General features: G+C 42.8%; 1 long non-coding RNA gene across 1 annotated transcript; it reads left to right on the forward strand.

Annotated features, from left to right (window-relative positions):
• The first annotated feature begins 11,232 nt into the window (after positions 1-11,232).
• Positions 11,233-15,833, forward strand: LOC118161753. The gene is made up of 3 exons (XR_004748151.1): positions 11,233-12,776; positions 14,723-14,847; positions 15,462-15,833. It is a non-coding gene; the product is annotated as an uncharacterized LOC118161753 (long non-coding RNA).
• Positions 15,834-17,698: the final 1,865 nt, after the last annotated feature.

A 17,698-nucleotide genomic window follows, 5' to 3' on the forward strand; every position in this document is an offset into this window, starting at 1 on the left:
TTTTGAAGCTTTTCCTCCCATGATCCCTGCAACCCCAAACCCATCTGAGCTTCTGTCTGCAATACCACGTGTAACTGCCCACTGGGGTGCGACCCTGTGCAGGCCCCACTTTAAGGTATCTGTAGAGTGCAATAAGGTCGCCCCTGAGCCTAAGTATCATCTCTTTTACTTTTAGGCTCAATAATGTGACATTACTTTCTGTATGTAGATGTTGTATTATTTGTTTGCCACCATGAACTGCACAAGCTGTCAAGAAAGCATTCTATAATTAAACCAAGTATCTTTAATTTTTCACTCTCTTAACTTCTACTTACACAACTGCACTGTATATTAGTCCTGCTTCTTCCACAGCGTCTTTCATCCTGTTAGCCCTTGTCCAGCAAGTCTGACAAAGAAATAGAGGTATCCAACAGCAAAGATAGTTCCAGCAAGTTTTGTGAAAGTCGGTGGGAAGATGAGGCAAGTGCCCCTTTCTTGCAAGGGGAGGCTGCAACCTGAACTAAGTAGTTATTTGCTCTATTTGGCCTGCCAGCAGTCCAGTGATGGCAGGATGGCTCGGGATCATGGCCAGAGGGTGTGAAAAGAGTCTTGAAGGAGATTGGAGATGGGGACTGATGGTGTTGTGGAGGAAGGGAAGCTGGGGCTTGGCGAGTAGCTCATGGGGAGGCATGACTTATTCTGTAGAAAATTAGGCCTTGTAGGGTCTGCTGCTCATAGGATACTTCACTGTCTGTGGTTATCCAGATGATGCAAACCCATTGCTGATTTTTTTTTTCTTCTTAAAATTAAGAATCATGGCATGTAGACTTGTCCTCTGCAGCAGATTTTGATTTGGTGTAGTAATGGTGAGTGCAGAGTGAGGGCACTTATTCTGGTGAGTCCTATTGCTCTTATCAGAATAACCAAAATCACATTTGGCTTCAGTTTTCCCAAGAGTTTAATTTTAGAAGAGTATTCTCTTTCAGGCTGATTCCTCTCTTCCACACGTGCTGTATTAGTCCAGTATGGTTACCAGAGGTGCCAACAATGAGCATAAGGATGTTTAATCTTTCTTGTTCAAAAGTAAACAGATAAATCTGTTTTAAGGCTATAAAGAAAATACAGTTTTGTTTTGCTTCTTCCTGCTGCTCACAATAAAATGTAAAGCCATCAGGGTAAGTTTTAACCTGTAAAATAAATATTTGCATGGCAAAAGGCAACTTTTATTACATATAATACTGGCTACAATAGGTTCCTGTATACATAAGTTTAAAGAAACTGTAGTGTGGAAGTAAGACTTAGTCCTAAGAGTTAGTTTCTGCTTCACTGAGATTTTCTTTTAAATCCTTTATCCCTTATATATCTTTTGAGAAGTGCCTGAATTGGTTATGTTGGTCAGTATGCAAAGTAATATGGCTGCATACAGGCCCCAAGAGGGCAGGCATCGTCCAAAAACAGTAAAGGTGAAGAGCTGAACTGGTTGTACTGGGAGGCAGCTAAATGCTCCTGGCTTGCTTTCCCACCGGTCTAGATTTTGCCATTTTCCTGGAGGCTTCCATTTTCAGAGGAGCACAGAAAATAATTCAGCTGACCACATGTGGTGGTTTTACTCAGGTGGGTGGCCAAGCTCCACCACAACTGCTCTCTCACTCCCCCTCCTCAAAGAGGAACGGGGAGAAAATATGATGAAAGGGGCTCAAGGGTTGAGATAAGGACGAGGAGATCGCACAGTAATTATCGTGATGGGCAAAACAGACTCAGCATAGGGAGATAGTAAGATTTATTGCCCATTACTAACAAGCTAGAGAAGTGAGAAACAAAGGAAAGAAACCAAAAGCACCTTCCCCCCCCCATCCGCCCTCTTCCACCTCCTCCCCCTGAGCGGCGCAGGGGAACGGGGGAGTGGGGGTTATGGTCAGTCTATAGAAATTCTTCTCTGCCGCTCCTTCTTGGTCACTCTCGTCCCCTGTGCTGTGGGGTCCCTCTCACAGGATGCCATCCTTGCTGAACTGATCCGGCGTGGGCTTCCCACAGGCAGCAGCTCTTCAAGAACTGCTCCAGATCTGGGTCTGTATCACGGGGTCCATCCCTCGGGAGCACACTGCTCCAGCCTGGGTCCCCCACGGGCAGCAGCTCCTGCCAGGTCACCTGCTCCTGTGTGGTCTCCTCTCCACGGGCTGCAGTGTGGAACCCTGCTCCACCGTGGTACTCCATGGGCTGCAGGGGGACATCCTGCTTCTCCATGGTCCTCACCACAGGCTGCAGGGGACTTCTGCTCCAGCACTTGGAGCACCTCTCCCCCTCCTTCTTCGCTGACCTTGGCTCCTGCAGGGCTGTTCCTCACTCCTCTCACTCTCCCAGCTGCTGTGTGATGCAGCATTTTGCAGCATTTTTTTCCCCTGTCTTAAATCTGCTCTCATAGAGGTGCAAACAACATCACTTACTGGCTCAGCTCTGGTCAGCAGCGGGGCCCTTGCCAAACACGGGGCAGCTTCTAGATCCTTCTCACAGAAGCCACCCCTATGGCCCCCTGCTACCAAAACCTTGCCACGTAAACCCACTACACCACATGTCGGTGTCTTCATTAGGGGAAACTGCCTTGCTCTCTGGAGTTCATTAATGTATTAATTAGATTTCTACTGACTAGAACAAGAGCTTAAACACCTATCTCATAGTTACCCAAATGTATGTGTTTTAATATTGAATGGAATCTAACTCTAGGGGCTTGATTCAGTTCTCTAAATGTAGGATTGTGATTATATTTGAGTAGTGTCTGAGTTGCTGCAGAGGATCAGAGCAAAACCTACACTGACCCTTGCTGCCTGTGCTTAAGCAGTTGAATCCTGACATGTGTGTCTACATGTGGGCTAGGTATTTAGCTTCTCATAAGAGTCTGTGGAGTCCTCCCTGTAGTGGGTCTTGGCAACCTGACCTTTTAAAAATATATTCCTCCTCTCCTCCTCCATTGTCCAGAATTGAAGGATATAGAGGGGTAGATTATGTGTGCGTGTTTTCATGCTTAGAGCTGCAGCAGAGCAATCTGGAACAACAAAAAAATGCATACCATAGTGGTAGCTCTTGCTATTCAATACAGCACAGGTACAGGAAAAGTCAGATAACTGGATGTAGAGAGAAGGGAGGAAGCAGACCATGCTTGTGAACTACAAGCAATGTAACATACATGTGCTCTGATATTTTAAGAGCTTTGGAGCTCAGGGCATAGTTCTCATTGGAGATGTTTCTGTGGTAGTTTTCAGCCTAACCTTTAATTTTGAGTCAAAAAATATTTACTTTGGAGTGTGCATATAATTGTGTATTACAGAACTGCGTCTGCTTCTTTAATTTAGAAAATTTGCTGTCTAGGTTTTAGGATGGTGAAATAGTGAGTAATATGGAAACTTTCTCTCTTGACTATGTGACCTAGCACCTATCACAGGGACCATAGCTGGAGCAGGTGCACAGCTTGGTGCTGATCTCCCTTAGCTGTGGACGAGGACTGCTCACTGCTGAGTTAACCACCAGCACGGACAAGTAAATCCAGGACACACTTTCTGGTTGGTTAACTGACGTGACATCCAGTTTGTTGGCATTTCTTTCCAAATAAATACGGATTTTAATTATTCTGTTATGAAGATGCAATGTTTGAAACTATTGTATGTGGAAAACAATTTTTACTTTTCCCAGGCCGCTGTCCCAGGCAGATGCAACCTTCTTACACCAAGATGTTATACCATGGTGGATGCATCCTTTGGTTCTGCAGAGAAATGGAATCAGTGGTTGAGCGAGGTGCAATGCATGCAAACCAGAAAACATCTGCAAGGAATGTAAGTATATATACCTCAACTTTTAACTTCCTTGAAAAGCAATTTTGTAATATCTTTGGAATTAGTGTTTTTTTTTTTTTTTTTTTTCCCATATTTATTGCTGTCTTTAGCATTACACTCTGGAGGTTGTCTTTTAACTAATTTTCTTGCAGTCACTGTGAACCTTATAGGCTCCCAAAGACATGATGATAATAGTATATGCAGTTTGCATTTTGCTATATAATTCTGTTGTTTTGCTGAAATGGATGAGAACTGTGTTTCAGGAGATGAAAACAGTATTTTTCACTAATCATCAACTCTTCTGAGATGCTAAACTTCATTTCTTGAATGTCTTGCAGAGACTTCTATTATTTTATTATTATTATTATTATTATTATTATTTTCCAAACCAAAGAGCTGCTTTAATCACTTTGTGGTCCTCACCTGAGCCTTGTATCCATTAGCATGTATGTCAGAGTAGCACTTCACTGTTTCGAAGAATTTTTTTAGAAAAAAAAAAAAGTTCCCATGAAAAGGAGATTAAAACCTCACGTGTTATCTAAGTATTAGATACATCGCTACCACTGGTCTTGCAGGTGCATCGGGCAGTTTGCATAATCACATTTGCATTTTGACAGAGTTGTGCTCGTGGTGTGAATCCCCTCTTCTTTTGGCAACCCTAGACACTTGTGTAAGAGTGAGAACCACTCTTTTTTCTCCTGACTGACTGTTGACTCTGTGATTCATCCAGCGGGGGCCCTGTGGACTCCTGTGTTAAGATAGTGCTGACTACTGCAGACGCTAACCTAACGTTCCAGACTGTTTTTTGTTTCTTCGTTTTAGTGCCAATTTTCAGATTTAAAAAATGCTCTGTAGTGACAAATAGTTATGCATGTCTCTGTGTCTTATAAATAAATAAATACTACTTTGTTCTGTCAAAGATGCATTCTCACGGAGGCTGAGCAATATCACATCTTCGTTGTATGAGTCAGAGATGCCTTTCAGCCAAGAGAGGCTGTTAGTCTCAACTATCGAAGAAATTAGTCGTGAGAGGAGAACCTGGTGGTTCTCTGCATGAAGGTGGAAGGAAGCCCACCGAATCTGAAGAACCCTTTACAATTGGCTATGATATATTGAACAATATATAGAATTATTTTTGGGGGTAGAAGCCTAATTAAACACGATTTAAGTCTGCCAGCACAGATTGCGTAAGTCAAATGGGTGGCTGGAGGGGTGCTAACTTATTAAAAATAATGTCAGTGAAAGCAGGCTTCATTGCCAGTTAATTTCTTCAGCTCCAGGTGGTGCTGCTTTCCTTGTGCTAGTGCATGGGAATAAAAATCATGATACTTTAACCACATGTAAATAGTCCATAAGAATAGAAATATCTAATTTCCATTTTGTCACCTGACCAAAGAGGAGTTCTGGTTCTAGCCAAGTGAAGATTAGCAGTCGGGAACCGCAAGGCTTGGATTTAAAAGATGCTCTCCTGCCCTCTAGTGTTAAAGTAACTCCTGGTTACTGCACGGTTTTTGTCTCGAATCACCGGATCGATCTTTGTGTCCGTGTGTGTGAATTTCTGCTGTCTTTTGAAAAATGGAAAACTTACAGATTGATCCTTTCTATAAGTGGAAAATGACACTGGGAGATGAAGAGATGTTCTGAGCTGTCAGTAGCTGTCTGCAGAGTGAAAACACTTTGTTACAACTTTATTATTGCATTCTCTCTCTCATTTGTAGTTTATTTTGCGAAGTAGGTCTAATGCATGTGTGAAGATGTGTATTAGGTAGTGATTCAAAAAATAATTCATATCTAACCTTTCTATTGGTCCATATTGCTATGTAAGTGTCAGAGGTGAAATACAGATTAGAATGGGCCTATTTTAAAACTTGTATATAAAAGAAAATGAAAGGATTTTGGTGTTCTGATCCCAAAATAACTATTATTTATCCATATTGACTAAGCTTGTCATTGGAACATAGAGGAAAACTTGGGAACCTGATTGATGGCAATATCAGCAATGAGAAAATACAGCGCTTCTGAGGGAAGAACACTAAATGAAAATAAAGAAAAAAAATAACGTCTGTTATAGCTGAGACTATCTTTTGAGAAAGCAAGAACCAATAATGAAATTCTGTTCCTGTTGAAGCTAATGGGCCAAGATTGCCCGTCAGTGCTCTAGGGATAAAATTACTTCTCTTTCCCTGGCAAGTTAGCTCCAGCTTGGTTTGTTGGTTTGTCCATTTTTTGCACTTTTTTAAACAGCATTTTTTAGAAGTTTTACCCTCTGTTTTCAAGAACTGACTTAGCTTTTAACATATTGATGATCTCTTGTACTTTTCTTCAAATGACCAGTCAGTAAGACTGGGAACTACATATTTTTGGTGTGTGAAATAGCAAAATTTTACTGAAGTTCAGCACAGTGAACTCGAGCTGAGCAAAAAATGCAGATTCAAGCATTTGTGTCTGTGAAGTATAGCCCCATCTACTTGCCCCGGAGTCAGTACTGATGATGACGCTCCACTCTTTACAAGTTCAGGCTCTTGATTAGCTGCTTGTTTTGCTGTGTTTTCATTTGTTCATTCTTTATTTATTTGGGGTTTGCTAATGGAAGTCCTGGTTAAGTTCACGTCAAACCAGACACTTTACATGAGGTCACTTTACATGAGGACACTTTACATGAGGACACTTTACATGAGGACACTTTAAAGTTTCTCTTTATGAAAAAATGTCATAAAGTTGATGGTCTTCTCCAGCCTCATTTTGTTATGCAGGTATGTTTATTAATGCAGCCATTATGCCTAGGATCTGGAGCTTCTTTTCTACTTAATTTCCAGATTCCTCTCTCCTTACCTTTCACTCTGTGGTTCCATTCTTTAGATACAGCTCAGACGCCCCCTTTTTGGTAGTCCTAAATGGATCTCATCAGAAATAGCTAGCCAGCACTTAATATCCTTTAAAATCCTCAAATGTAGACCCGTGCTATTGCCAAAATAGATATTGTGCCATGACATGTTGTGCTGTTTAACATTATGCCGTGACATTTTGCACTATTATAAATAAGGTAAACATATGAGTAATAAGATCAAATATTAATCACATTTGTAGCAATAGGTCCAACTGAAAATAAAACAACAACAAAGAGAATTGTATGGCGAGACATTGTTGAAATAAAATGTCATCAACAAATCTGCCATTTCTATCTCATCTAGATATCCATAATATATGCCAATAGAAGTTTTCTCAGGTGGCTTATCTCTTTATCATTATTTTTATTTTTTATAAACTCTGAAGTAATCCTCCAGCAGAAAGCAATGGTGCTGCGGACCAGCACTAGGGGTCACTGTTAAACCCAATTTAATGAGCCTTGGGGCGGTTTATTTGTGCCTCACTTCGATATATTGGCTCCTTCAAGAGCTGGACGTATTTTATTTCTGTCTTTTTTATTTCATCTGAAGGAAGATAAACAAATAGAAACCAAGATTCAACAAGGAAAAAAAGAAAAGATCCATCTTCTGATCTGTGAGCTGTCTTTGCAAAGGCATAACTTCTGTTTGCAGCCTGCCACGCTCATTTGTCACTGCGTTCAATGCTCTTACAAACAGTTCCAGTCTTTTTGTGATGAGCAAACTGAGAGAAACAGCCGGTCTCTATCAGGGTCCATGGGACCAAGCATCCTGCTCCCCAGGACATGGAGTGTCACTGAGTCACATCAGTCAGCAGGGGCTGGGGGTGTCCTGCAGGACTGGTACTGTCAGCTCCTGGCAGGCACAGCCCTGCTCCCTGGGTATTTTACTTTCTATCAGTGATTAATGAATTCTTCACAAGTATTTTAGGTTTGGATATAATCTCTGGTTTTTAGCCTAATGAGAGATGGGAGTTGCATCAGCTTCAAGTCTTTCTCCAGAGCTGCACGGGAAATTAGAAAGCTTTCTATAGCCTTTATTATTTTCATCTTGTTCAAGTGTGGGAAGCTGCAGGCACTGGCTTGCACCGTGAGGGCACACCTCTTTGGGTCGTATGTCTTTCCTCAGTAACATCATGCTATATGATCAAGATGTGCTGCAGGGGAGGGCTGCAACCCTAGAAAGCATCTCTGCCATCGTGGGTCCTTTTTGCCCGTGTGTTGTAGGGAGGGAGGGGAGAGACCTGGAGGCACAGCCTTGGCTGCTTTGTGGTGAAACCACCTCTCTTCTGCTCCAGGACCGCTGGTGTGGAGGAGCAGAGCTGCTGAGATGAATTGAGATGGAGGTCAGATGGCCGATTTTCACTCACGAGACTTGACAAGGTCTGCTTGCAAAGCACAAGAGCATGTGCTTGCCACACGTTGGACAAGTGGCTCCTAACTAATGTTTTCCTCGTGTCTCTTCTGTTCCTGTTCAGCACCGAGGAGGATGAAAGAATAGCACTGGGTATAAATGCTGGGGTGGGAAGCTTCAGGTGGTCCTGGCATTTTGCGACTGTCAGCAGGTCAACAGCTGACTAGCTTTTCTGATTTTAGAGGTTTTTGAACCAAAAGTGACATGAGCAGGAAAAAAATGGAGCCTGGCCCCAAAGTGTCTGCAACCCGTGGTTTTTGTTGCTGGGAGGAGCACTGAACCTGTGGCATGCCACTTAGAGCAAGGCTTTGCTCTGATGCCTCTGTTTTGTTTGCTGGACAAGGTTGTGAGGCCTCACAGCTAATATTATCTGTCTGCCAGCTTGGATATGTTAGTTTTTAAAAGCTATGTCCAATCAATGCAAATATTTCAGGGAATGTTTTAGGCGTCAGTGGGCAGAACTGTAATGGGTTGGGCATTACAGACTAGAAATGAGAGGCAGTCACTGCTTCAAGCACTTCCACAGATGTCTCTGGAACAAAAAAATGGTTTTGATGGACAGCTTGTAGGATCCTTAACTCATCTGTCCTCAAAATTTTACATGGTAACCCTGTGACTAACATATCTTCAGAGAGGAAAGAAGCAATACTGTTGAAGGAAATAAATATGATGAGGAGGGAGAAATACATTGAGCCCTCAACGTAGACAGGAAGGAGATGGCAGAGTTGCCCAGGGTACTTTTAGAGAGAACTGGGGTATGTGTAATGAATCCTAGAAATGCTGGTAGTCTGTAATCCCTTAGCAATTTAATTCACAGTGCTCTGAGAACCTGATGATATTTTTTCCCTGCTTTTAGAAAACAGAGAAGTAACATTAGCTATGATGACCAACTGCCTTTATTGTAGGAGTGATTTGGGTTGTTTTATCTGATTCTGTCTATGAGCTAGTGAAGAAAATGCTAGCATGCTTCACTCTTCGTATTGATAACAAAACAGCTTGTACCACAATGACATTTTACCTGGGCTAAGAGTAAGTACCATGTTTTATACACTGTTAACATGCTCTTGAAATTGCTTTGTTTCTACCTGTGGTATTTCTCAATTTATCCTGTCTCCCAGTGCTTGCAAGGAGGTGTGCACATGAGCATTTGTACCTGCTCTACCAAAATAAATTCAGGGAGGTCAGAGAGACTCTGAGATGTGTTTCTCAGTCTATTAACCTAGACCACTTTACCTGTCCCTCAAAGGCCAGAGGTGTAATTCCCCTCCTGATCTTTTGGCTTGCACTGTGCTACAGTTAGATAAAATTTACAAAAAAGTAACAAATTTCATAGAATAATCTGCCTTCCTAAAACACGCCTCACCAAAAAAATATGGCAGGAACTGGAATGCTGCTCATCAAGTTCAGACTTAATATCTCACTTGTTCCTATTTGGTTCCTTAGCAGATTCTGCACTTGCCTCGGGCAATTGCAACGTGTTTCTTCGTGATGAAATGTGATCGGTTATTTGGATGCTAGCAGTAAGAATGTAAGTGGCATTTCTGTTGGTTTGGCACGAGTCTCCAGAGGTACTTTTTTTTCTAACTGGTCGTGCTAGCCTCTAGATTCAGGCGCTCCTTTGGAAGCCCGGCAGACTTTGCTGCACGTTCCTGTTGTATGCTTTATGATCCTTGCCAGCTGACTCACCTTCGGTATGCGTTCTGCCACCCGTTGGTTCTGGCAAGGCCAGCACCTGTTGACTTCTTGATCAGACTTCGTTCAGCTATCTCGTGGCACATGCAAATTTCCATTTCTATCTGGACCTTGATCAAAACCTGCGTGGAGATCTTACAGATCCGGTAGGGTATGGCTGGAGGCCGGGCCTGCGCAGCTGAGGAGCAGCTTGCAGAGAGGTCCCAGGTGCTGTCTCTCATCACCAGCTTCCTCTCGTTCATCAGATTTCATTTTTCAGTTGGTGCAGGGGATTGGATTGTGCTTGCAAATGGCCAGTAAGGAATTCCCCTGGAGGAGGAAAGCTCCAGTTGCCATAGAGCCCGTTTCTGCATGCTCTTCTGTTCCCACTCCTCCTGCCTGGCAGCAGATGATAGGAAATGACCGAGGCTGAAAATGGGGGATCTCACTGAATTTTGTATGGATCATTGAACCAAATTATAGATTTCTCTTTCCTGCATTGGCATTATCACAATCTGACCGAAGATCTTGGAGGCAGGACCTACTGCTCAGAGATGCCTCATTCTCTTGTGCTCATTGTTTTAAGGAGAACCTGGCCCACAGCACCTCTGGCTGCATTTTCCTCAGGCACTTTGAATTACTCAGACACCCAGGACACAGCCCCACTTTACACACACGCTCATGCTTCCATTCAACAGCGTGGTAGGAACCGGTGAGATTTACTGCACCCGTGATGTTGATTGTGAGTGGGCACTAGGTCTCGTGTGTTCAGAGCAAGCACGGTAATCCCAAGCATCCAAGATGTGTTGGAGTTGCCACGGGAGAGCAGAGTCTGATGTGCCTGGGGTCGTGCTTTCTTTGTGTGCATAGAGGGGTGTTGCTCTGTGCGAAAGCCACAGATACTGGTCGCTGCATGTGTGCAGTTACGGTAGTTTAACCATAACAACGGCAGGGTAGTAGATAAAAGGAATAGATTTTGTAGGCTTGTCTAAACGTAAAGCCACGTGCAGGGGACATCTTTACCTTCTTGTTTGTCTCTAGAATCGAAGCAGCCCCATAGTGCCTTCTGAATGAGCTCACTGTGGCATCCGAGCTTTCCGTCCTCATGGACTCAGCTAAATTGAATTGTTTAGCTTCGTTTGTAGAAGCTGAGGATTTGAAAACCACTTCCTAGAGCCTCACGCGTTTGCCACAATGAAATTAACAGGGTCATTCTATACAAGTGAGTCACAAGTAGCAGGGCTTTAAAAGAGGTATGCATTTCGCTTCCACGGGGTAAAAGCTCCTCATCTGGAGCCTGGAAAGAACAGACCTCTGTTGCGTAAAGAGAAACATTCTTATTTACAAGATTTGCTCAGAACATGTTTCAAGAGATACATGAAGTTCTGTAACGATAACAGTCCTTCTGTAGACCAGATGACTGTACTTAGTAACTTCCTCGTCTTTTTAGGGACATTAAAGTATGCTTTCTGACTTGTGAACTGTTTATGGCTTTCCTCGGTGCAAGCAGATGTATTTCTCCAGTTGCATAATTGAGCCAAATTATATTTCAGGTTAAACAGAATGCTTATTTGAGAGGAGGGGAGTGCTGGCTTTTAAAATGAAGTAAACTAGAAAAATCTAAAGCGTTTTATGGTTATTGAAAGGGCTTTTTAAGTTGGAGGTATATTAGATACATATTTATTTTGATAAGACCATGCATGTTATAAGGGAAAAAACTTCATCTTAAAAATTTAACCCAAAATATTCTCTGGAGGAATGATTTGAATGAAGCCTTCTCCAGACACCAAGGTTGAAGAATAAATATTGGAGCTGAAAGGTGGAATATGACATGCACTTGGAGGTGCAGACTCCCCAGGAACTTTTGTTAATAAATTGAAATGCAGTACTTCCCCCCATTTAATTGTTAGTCACACCTGTCCCCATATGTTTGCTCAAGTTTGTTTTCTGCAGCTGCTGCAAGTCCGTGCCAGATGGCAACCTAGCTCCTGGAGCATGAAGAAAAGAAGTGAAAGAACTGTGAAGGTCTCGGATCCCCCTGCGACTGCCTCTTCCCCTTCAAGGTCCTGATCCTCCAGTCCGGGGGAGTACACTTTGAATAGGAAGGGCATGTAAAGTCAAGTCCCTTGCATGCTTTAACCTAACGCAATTAGCCTACTCTTTGATTTTAGTGACTTGAGCTTCTTGTCCTTACAAGTATGGTCAGGTGAACAATGTTTTTAAAACGGAGGCAAAGATCCTAATTTGAGTTTGATTATCTAATGAAGATGCAGAACCGTATTTATTTAACTAGCTAACAAAAGAAGGTTTGGTTCTGTTTTGCATTCAGTCTGACAGCACAGGATGCTTTGAAAACAGTATATCTTATTTGGGCACCTGATTTTAAATTTCCAGATTCTTTTTTCCCTTAGCTTCCACGTGGGCTTGGCATGTAGGCAGAGTATGTTGTAGTGAGAGTGTTTGTTGCACAGAACATGCAGACCAAACGTGTCTAACTCTAACGTCTGCCCCTAATATTGGAGAAAACAGCATGCAGATTAAAACTTCTTATAAAAAAGCCCGGTTAAAAGCAGGATTTTTTAAAAGTGCATGTACTTCTAAACACAATAGGAGGTGTTTGTCATTCTGAGGAATGATGAGCATCAAACTAAAATTGTGTTTACAGTGTAATAATTAGTTGCATCAGGATAACATGTTGCATGATGGAAAAAATGTGCAAGTGTGCATCCATGCCAACCTTGTTCCTTTCCTCAGAAAGGTCAGAGGATAAAAGTGTTATGCCCTGTCAGGCAGCCAGCACCATTTTACAGCTGTTATTAGTTGCACTCGGCATAGAGGAAATGGGCTCTTGGTTCAGCTCACAAAAGCAAAGCCTGAAACGAGTTGTGCAAAGCATTCAGCTTGGATCTGTAACGTACTTGAAATCAATCTTGGTTCAAGTCTGGGCTGGCTCTAAGCACTTGTACCCATTTGCTGGAATTTTGTTTGTCTGAAGTTAGCAAAGGTGGGTATGAAGCTTTTTTTTTTTTTTTAAACCCATACTGGAAAATTTACAAACTTCCATGGGTTTTCATGATTAGCATTATAATGCAGCCTATGTTTTATACTTTTTTGAGCTGGCATCTTCAAGGGTTTGTAAATACTGCTGTGTTTTTTTGTAGTTGAGGCAAGGCTTCTCTGGCTGGATGTTTCAGCATAATCAGATGGACAGGCAGCTGAACCCACGTGTATCTGCACTAACAATGAGCTTGAACGTTACATGGTCTGCATGGTTATTGTCTGCCAACCTGTGCATCTTCTCACCTTGCTAGATTGATCTGTCAGCCACGCTTTGTCTAGCTTAGGATGTAGCTGTGATAATGAGATTCTCTAGCTAATGGCTGCTTGTATCTTCCAGGAGTGCAATACAGGATGGAACAACACTGCAAAACACCATAAGAGATCTGAGCTTTAACTTAAATCGGTTGGCCAAGGTTAACTAACTCAGGTTAGTTAGCAAAGATGAAATAATTTGAACTTGAACTTGATGCAGGAAGCTTGCTTTCGAGACTGTATGAACATGCTTAGCAAAAAGGAGTTTGAACTGCTGCAAAAGCCATAAATTAGCAAAGCTGCAGGGACTCTGACTCGTGGGTAACCAGTGTTTCCTGAGGGTTATACCCTCTCTGCTTGCCTTTCATAGTGGTTTTTCATAGGTGTTTGTGTGAGGGTGTCCAAGCTACAGCTGCTTGCAGTTTGCTCTGCAGATGTCCCCAGCAGCTGCCCCCAAACTGAGTTTCCATCCTTTGTGGGATTGGAGCCGTGCCTGGTTGACACCCCCCCTTTTTTGCACTGTAACCAGCTCGTATATATTCTGTTTTTTTGATAAACTTCAAGTTAAGGAGTCCAGAAGTGATACGAAGCTTGTGCTATGCAGGCTGTTAAAGGAGCTGGCAGAGATGGGGAGATGAAATTCAAGTAATTACCAGTAACGCGCCGTTCAGCAAATCCCAGTTTCTGTTTCTGACGGTGTTAGCAAAGCAGTGGGATCAAATCAAAGGCCACAGCCCCCGCAACAAAGCCCTGGCAGAGCACAAAGGATGCAGCAAGCAGGGCCTCGAAGGACAGCCAGCTCCAGGGGAGGGGGAGGTGGAGGCCAGGAGTGATTGTCTGTCTCCTGATAATGGGACCAATTTTCAGTGCAGCTATGCCAGCTGAGCTCCAGAAAGGCACCAGGGAATCCAGCTCAATGGGCTTTAATTTGTGCATATGTGTATAGATTGTATATGACAGGCACAGTTCCAACCGCCTGCCAAATCATGCCGCTGTGCTTAAGCCCTAATACATAGATAATGCAGTCGTGGGATAATCAAAGCAATCTTTGTCGTATGGAAAACTGAAACTCTTGGGGGCACAGTTTAATCAATGTATTATTGGAACTAAAGTTCCAGCCTGGCTGCGGTGATTGTGATACTAGGTGCCATATTTAATTCATGAAGAAAACCGAGTTTTTAAAATTGAAATGCGACTCAAAATCTGCTGGTCGGTGCAGAATGCAAGATTAATTTTATGCTGCTTGTAGGCATCAAAGAAAGAGATAAGAAAGAGCAAAAAACTTTCTCCTTTGTTTTTGGGTTCTTTTTTATCAGATTCCTAAAGGGCTCAAAAGTTACAAGAAAACAGTGCAGAAAGGTAGCTGTGATCTACTTCACAGCTTCCGTCTCTCTTTTTACTGAAGGAGGTTTTTCTTTCTTTATTAATAGATATATTCATACATAAATCTCAGACTTGTCAGGTTGAAGAAAAGTGCCAGCATTATTTAAATAAATATATTTGTAATCAAATGGCTACTTCCTTATGGTTTTTGGTAATATTCCCCCCCGTTTTCAGGTGGGTAATATAACACATCACCTCCACGTGCATACAGAGTGGCCGTAACCTTTGCTCTTGAGCTTCCGTGTTTTCCTACAGATTTGGCCTGATTTGCTTTAATTAAAAAATAAAGAATATGCTGATTCAAAGGAAAATACCGCAGTGAAACAAATCTGGGTTATATTTGGCTGGTGAGGAAACAGAGGATGACGCCGGATGTGGAGGTGACCAGGACGTTCCATCCCGGCTTTCCTTCCTCATTTAACTTTTCTTTGGCTGCTCTAGTGAGAAATGGTGCATGAGGGCTGGAACAACAGTAGGCAGGGAGGTTTTTCCTTGCCAGCCCCTCTGACACAGTAGCAGAGCGATTACAATTCCTCCATCTTCCTTCCTGCAGGCTCCTTCCTTCCCATCCCGGGGACATCCTTTCTCCTGATGCCCACTCTCTTCCCCCATTAGCCAGTTTCCTACCTCTTGACCCTGCAGGGGAGGTCAGGCAGAAGTCTTGCACTGGCACCACGTGCTGCATCGTCTGCTCCTGAGACAGCCCTGGTCCTGCCTACTGTACAGCTGCGTGCACAAATGTGTGCCACCCCGTTAACCTGGCCCAGCCTTGCTCTGCCCGTGGGAAAGAAGATGCTGCAGTGGCAGTAAAATCAGGATGGTTTTATAGGTGCTGCTTGCAAAGTCCCCATAGAAGTTAGCTCGTAAATCGGAGAGCTGTAACAATGCTTCAGGATGACAAATTCCATAGTGTCTTCCTGCAGCCCAGCCATCCTGAGTGCTTCCCCGCATTGTGGTTCGTATGTTTGTTCAGACAGGGGCTTTTCATCTGTAGAAAAAGCAAAAGAATAATTGGATCTCTTGCTGGCAAGGAAGTGGCATCCACAAATGGGATTCTGAGTACCAAATTCACTGACTTGTGAACCTCGGCCTTGAACTCCATGGTGGTCTGTCTGCAGACTTAAGTGAATGTGCTTGGATTTTCAGCATTAAGTGGCTGGGGGCAGTTGAATTCGTTTGATGTTTAAGAGCAGAGTTTGAATTCTTCTTCTACCAGAGCTCCTTGCTTGGCAAACCAGCAGGCTTGTACTGAAATGCAAACGGACCTTCAAGAAGCGTGTGAATGGAGAGCATGGAGTCAGGTGCAAATGTGACCCTCAGCTTAACGTGGCAGCAGCCCTTCCACTGGATTTCCTCGTGTCGCTGGTGGAGATGGCATTCACACCCTTCAGAGCAGGCTGCACGGCGGGACAAGCATGTTTTAATACCGGAGGGACAAATCAGCAGAGTAAACTGCAGATGCTGGCAACCCCCTGTGCTGCACTCTGTCCTGGCAACCTCAGGCTGGCGTTGCGTGCCTTTGCTGCTTTCTTTCCTCTTCCTTTGTGCAGCGTAAGTTTTTAAATATATCTGAGTTAAAGGGTGTTAGTACACGTGCTGTGTCTCTTCTAAATGAGCTCTACCATTTACTTCAGAAGCACGTTTGAAACGTAGGGCAATTAAGCTGACTTCAGTGAGGTTAGCAATAGGAGTCAAACTTGAGCATCAGGAAGAAACAAAGATCCCCATTGTTACGGTTTTATTACAACATTTGTGGTGTTTCCTTCTTCCTTTCTTTCCTTCTTTTTCTTCAAGTTCCTGCTGGGCCATCAAGTGAAAACCCTTCCAAAGAAGATTTCTTAGCTTCATAAGAACAAACTGGAAAATGTGAGCGCTACATGTTCTGTAACTACAAAGCTAAAAAAAAAAGGTTAACAATTCAGTTTTCAGTGTCACAGATTTTAATACAATCACAACACTTCTGGAAAGCCTGGTTATTTTGTTTTTAACTACCAGCAATATGGATGCAGCTTGATATTCCTGCTTAAATCCAGGGCCTGGAAATCCAGATGAATAGTTTTCTCCTGAAATCAGAAAAGCTCTGTTTTTCAAAAAAAATAAAATCAAAAAACGGACAGAAAATAATAATTTGGGAATATTTAAGTAATGTTCCATTTCTGTGTTGTGATAAATTTAAAGAAATAACGATGAATACCCTCTTATTTGGTGTTTGTCCAGTTAAAAAGGGGGTGGGGTGGTGAATACCAGATTACTCATTCCTAAACTTGGACAAGCCCTGCTTGTGTCTATAGCCGTAACTTTGCCATGGAAACCAGCATGGATTATTGAGTGGTGACAGTTTTTGCCGTGCTCCATGTGTTTCTGTTGACCCTTCGGAGAGCTATTTTGGTGTTAAATACTGCCAGGCGGTGAGTAACCATTTTCCACTTTACCAAAGGAGTTTGTGGCTTTACTTCTTCCTTGCATCAGCTGGGGCCTTAAACGTAAATTCATCTTCAGTGACCTGCTTCAGCTCAGTAACCCAGTGGAAAACGATTCCCCTCTCCTTTTTAAAAACAAAACAAAACCCACAGCCTTTTCTTTTGTCATGGTTTCTTCACAGACGGTTTTTGTATCCAAACCAATTGCAATCAAGGCTGTTGGCCTGGATTTACACTAGTTGAAAACAGAAGCAGAATTTGGCCCTCAAATTAGCATTTCTGGTAACTCAGCACTTTTTTATTATTTTTTTTTTTTCCATAATAGTACTTTAATTCTGTTTTGTTTCAAGTATTTGGCTTACAATCATGCCAGTGTTTCAGTAGCAAAGCGTTTCAACTTTGGAGCCAGGGATTTGAAGACAGTAACACACCTGCTTAATTATAAGGCAGTAGCATTCAGTCAAATCTTTTAGGTTATTATCATCCAACGTGAAGCTTTTAAAGAAGAAAAGGACACAGGACTTCAGGACATAGGTCTGTTTCGATCCATATAACTTGTCAAGGACAGCTTGTCCCCTACAGAATGCCCTGAAATCCAACCAGGAACCATGCAAAGCGGGACACTTAGAAGAATTTCTATGAAAGCCACGCTGGCCTCTTCCTTCTGCTATTGAAGGAAGCTTTGATTCACTAAATTACTGTCTTTTTGGCTCACGTTTAAAGGGTGTGTTACCCTCTTTTAGAAACAAACCTCTGTGGGATGGAGCTGCTCACTTGTGCTTGCCTGGTGTGACCGCTGCAACAGGCGTGC

Source organism: Oxyura jamaicensis, chromosome 1 (genome assembly GCF_011077185.1).
Source record: "Oxyura jamaicensis isolate SHBP4307 breed ruddy duck chromosome 1, BPBGC_Ojam_1.0, whole genome shotgun sequence".
Taxonomy (NCBI): domain Eukaryota; kingdom Metazoa; phylum Chordata; class Aves; order Anseriformes; family Anatidae; genus Oxyura; species Oxyura jamaicensis.